This window comes from Tribolium madens, unplaced genomic scaffold, assembly GCF_015345945.1.
Source record: "Tribolium madens isolate multiple individuals breed KSU strain unplaced genomic scaffold, Tmad_KSU_1.1 Scaffold_19;HRSCAF=116;Tcas5.2_LG9, whole genome shotgun sequence".
Lineage (NCBI taxonomy): Eukaryota > Metazoa > Arthropoda > Insecta > Coleoptera > Tenebrionidae > Tribolium > Tribolium madens.
Window position 1 is genome coordinate 412,232 of NW_025400983.1, and position 5,247 is coordinate 417,478.

Below are 5,247 nucleotides of genomic sequence, written 5' to 3' on the forward strand. Positions count from 1 at the left end.
AAATTGAACGAATTTAAAACTAGAAAACCCAAATAAAAATCTACGAAGATTGAAATAAAAAATGAAAAAACTGATCTGATAGAAAAAATTAGAAGACTTTTTCATAAATTTGAATTTTAAAACCATTGCAAAATAAAAAAAAGTCAAATAACGCAACAGAATTTACAAAACTTTTCATAATTTGAACTTCAAAATTTAGAAAATTTTAAGCGAACTGAAAATTAAAGAGAACAAGGGAGAACTGGAAAACTCAGATTTAAAATTGAAAATTTGAGAGGTTTATGATTGTAAATTAGAACTAAAATCTTTTTTAAAAACCTAGAAAATGAAAATTTAACTTAAAATTGGAAAATTTGATGAAGCTCAAAAATAAGAAAATTGAATAAAACTACATATTACGACTATACGGTAAGAAATGCAATAAAATTAAATTAAAATAATAAAGTTGAACTCAGAAAACAAAAAATGTCAATAAATCTGGACTAGAGATAATTCAAGTTTTAAAAAGTAAAACGTATGAAATTGAAAAAGTAAAATAAAACAATGTAATTTGAACAGAAATGTAATTTAGATTTCAAATTGAGAAAAATTAAACTCGAAAATTTAGAAAATTAAACAAGTTTAAATCTGGAAAAGTTACATTGAAAAAACAAAGAAAGAATAGTTTTAACTTTAATTATAACAAACTAAATACTTGGAAACTCAATATATGATAATTAGAAAACTCAAATTTAAAATTGAACATTTGAGAGGTTTATTTAAATTAGAACTAAAATCTCTTTTAAAAACCTAGAAAATCAAACAAAAGTCTTGGAATTGAAAAACATGTTGAATCCAATCTCAAAAAATTTAAAATTTGATTGGAACTATGAAAATACAGGAATTAAGAAACAAAAAAAATTGAATCGGTAATTTGAGCTCAAACAACTAAAAAATACTAATAAATCTAAATACTCAACATCAAAATACTAAACATTTAGAAGGGTTCTACGTTCTAAAGTCCATCTTTCCCGGCTTTACCCTACCGAATTCCTTGCATCTTGGAATTTGTTGCAAAACTTTGATGCAAGATTATAAAAATTTAACTAAAGCGTTTATGAAAGTAATAGACAGGAAGAAGAAATGGTGTTTGAGTAGAATTTATCACCCACCGCAGTTGAGAGCACACACAGCGCCATAATTTTGAAACGAAATTCAGTCACAATGAAATACGACTCTGGTCCAAAGTCACAATCCACCTAATGGGAGTTCTTGGGAATTCTCGGCGAGTATTCTTCTGTCGTTATAACGAATCGGTAAACTCGCTGACGGTTCTCCAGAGTACTGCAATAAGCAATGTGTAACTGCAGCGCCATTGAGCACTATTAAGGGATGAATATCGCGGCGTTCGTTGGCGAGGATTACATCTGCATTTATTAAGATTCTTCCTCTTTTTATTATGTTTAGAAAAGCGACTTAATCCCTCGATTTATCTCAAAGCGACGTTCATTTAAATCGGTTTTTGTCTTTTGTCACATATTGGATTTAGCCCGATTTAATTATCGCAAATCCCGAGAAGCTGAGCAAATAAATATTGCAAAAATTAATCTCACCCTGCTTCGAAGTGCGGCTTTGATGCGATATTTGAATCCCACCTGCTTGATAAATGAGAATTTCACTAATAGTATTTCAGGTTAATTTTCCTAATCGGCTGTGTTATTTATCACCACCATTACCTTCTTTTAATGAATAAAACAGGTGTGCCTTTAATTCTTTACTCGAGATGCTGCTTTTCGACGGAACGCTAACGATCTCCCGAATTTATTACCAACATCTGTGTTATTGTTTATTCGAAATGGGGACTTTTATTAGACGTTGTGAGAAATTATTGTTTGTGAAGAGTAAAAATTTTGTTTTCCCGTTGGTTGCAATTGCAAAACTAGATATTATAACTAAAAAAAAACAGTAATTTGAGCTCAGAAAACAAAGATATCAATAAATCTGAACTGTTTTAATAGAGATAATTTAAAATCCAAGTTTAAAAAAGTAAAAAACCCGTATAAAATAATTGAGAAATTAAAAAAGTAAAATAAATAAATGTCATTGGAAAAAAAATTGAGACTGAAAAAAATTCAAAAATCTAGAAAATTGAACAAGTTTAAGTCTGAAAAAGATAAATTAAAAAACAAGGTAAGTTGAGCTCAAAAATGAAAAAACTGAACTGAATGAAAAGAAAAAAAACTATAAAATCTTAATAATTTTAAATACGAAACTTTATTAAAATAAAGAAAATAAAATAGAGCAACAAAACTTGAAATATTCTTATTAATTTGAGCTTAAAACTTTTCCTCGAGAATATTAAAAGAGATCTAGACTACATTTCAGGACTTAATTGAACGAGAAGCTTGTTTACGCAATTTACCGAAAAAATTGCCCTTTCTCATATTGATAAAATCCGAATGAAATTATTATGAAAATATGAAAGGTACGAAGTGATAACAAAATTGAAAGAAATTAATAGTTTAAATTATTGTTTCATATTGCTTAAGCTCAACAAGAAAACATCAATGAGTCTGAATGTATTAGAAGTAGATGACCCAAGTTTCAAAACATAGAAAATTTTTGTGAAAAAATTGTGAAATTGAGAATAAAATATTGCATTTTTTAAAAAAATTGTAATTTGACTAGAAACTAAGAAAACTCGAAAGTCAAATAAATAAAATAAAAAAAAATAAATAAAAAACTACGAACGTTGAAATAAAAAATTAGAAAACTCATCTGAATTAGAAGATTTTTTATCAAATTTGAATTTTGAAACTAACAAAATTAAAAAAGCAACAAAATTTACAGAAATCTTCATAATTTGAACTCAAAAATTTTTAAAATTTGAGCAAACTACAAATTATAGAAAACATTTATTTTAGAGAATTAAAAAACTCAAACATAAATTTGAAAATTTTGAAGATTTATGTAAATTAGAACTAAAATCTCTTTTAAAAACCTAGAAAATTAAAATTTATCTTGAAAGTAGAAAACTCGATGAAGCTCAAAAATAGAAAATTTGAATAAAACTACATATTAAGACTAAATGGAAGGTAAGAAATGCAATAGAATTGAAAAAACAGTAATTTGAGCTTAGAAACCAAAAATATCAATGAACCTGAACTGTTTTAGTAGAGATAATTCCAAAATTCAAGTTTGAAAAAGTAAAAAACCTTAAAAAAACAATTGTGAAATTGAAAAAGTACAATAAAACAATGTAATTTGAGAAATTAAATTGAGGAACTGAAAAATTTTAACTCTAAAATCTAGAAAATTGAACAAGTTTAAGTCTGGGTAAGTTAAATTAAAAAAAAAACAAGGCAAGTTGAGCTCAAAAATAAAAAAACTGAACGGAATGAAAGAAAAAAACTATAAAATGTTAATAAATTTAAATACGAAATTTTATTAAAATAAAGAAAATAAAATAGAGCAACAAAACTTAATAATTTGAGCTTAAAACTTTTCCTCGAGAATATTAAAAGAGATCTAGACTACATTTCACGACTTAATTGAACGAGAAGCTTGTTTACGCAATTTCCCGAAAAAATTGCCCTTTCTCATATTGATAAAATGGCAAATATGCATCTCGTCTACTAGATCAAGCATTTATTGCCGTTTGATTGCCTTAAATTAGTTTCAAAGTCGATTAATAATCCAAAGTAATTAGAGTTTGCCCCAGAATTTATACGCTTTTAGTGATCTTACTCGCTGCACTAGTGTTTATTTAAGCACCGATTTAAAACCGAACTCAATTTAATCACAATTTTATTGTTTCTTGTCTGAAATTGCGAAACTTTACAATTCGTTTCTTTGCCAAGGCTTTGGGTCAACGACGTATCAAAGCTTCTTTTTCCATAAAGCTTACAATTCGGTATTCTGTTTATTAAAGCCAGCCAAAAAATCACTCCGGATTTGTTATTTCGCTTTGTGATGATAACTGAAAGTGCGTCCTTTTCGTCATGTAAACTGTTTGAAAATAGTAAATCTTGACCGGGGTCAGAACCGACTTCCGACATATCGAAAAAAGAACACCAATAAAAGAATCATATAGAGTCGAACGCGCTTTGTTTCACAACAGACATTTTTCCAATTCTCTTCTAGTCAGTCTGTTATTACTTTTGCAATACCAAATCCAATAACGAAAATAAACTTCACAAATCGTCTCGTTCGGTGTTTGTTCTTTGATTACTCTCGGACAAAAATGTGGGGGACGACCGCTAAAGCCGACTAATCACAGCTTTAACGAACAAACAGTCGAAAAAATAAAATAAATTATTAAATTTTAGACAATCAGGAACAGACATTTCAAATTAATTAAAAGTAAACGTAGACAATGTGTGTTTCTGTTGTGATATTAAATTGAGTTTTAGTTTCGTGTATTTCCTAGTAATAGAAAGCATTCGATGCGTTTTATTGTGTCTAAAATTTTTATTTGAAGAAAATTGTTGTCTTTAAACGCTAATGGATCCTCTATTTGTCGTGTTTTATCGTAAAAGAGTCTCTTTTATCGTTGAACAGCTCCGGTATTAATTCTCATTCATTATTAGCGTATTTATTGACACATTGTTAACAGCATAACATTATCATTAAGGTGGTATTTACAGTGAGGCTCATTTTGCCGAGTTTACGAGGTTAGAGCGGATGATTGACAGTATTCCGGTAATAAAATTATTACGTGCTCTCTGGCGCAGTCATAACGAAGAAAACCGGCGATAAGGCGAATCGATACCGCAACATTTTGCTCGATTAATGACGGATTTCAAAAAAAACAACTTGCTTTCATTGAATATATATTTGCATTGAATATAAAAAATTGAGTATTTTATTTAAAAAAAAACTGGTTTTCAAATTTTTCAGAGCTAAATGGACTGCAATTAGTGATTTTTGTACAGAACTACTCGTATTATTATTTAACGTTAATTTAAAAAATTAGAACAATAATAAAATCTTGCATAGTGTTAGTACCAATAAATAAAATATTTTTTAAATTAAATTTAAATAAAATGGTCAAAATAGTCTGTAAAGTAACCCAAAATAGCCCAGTTTATACGTGGTGAACAAAAAATATGGAACCAAGCGTTTTATTATTTTCATTTACTTTCAGAATTTAAATAAAAACTTGTTGGTGATTTGAGAATGAAATTTTTGATTTGCTTTTGAATTATATATTTTTTGGCAAAATGGCAATTTATATGAAAATTTGTCTGATAAGAAATTGAATAAAAT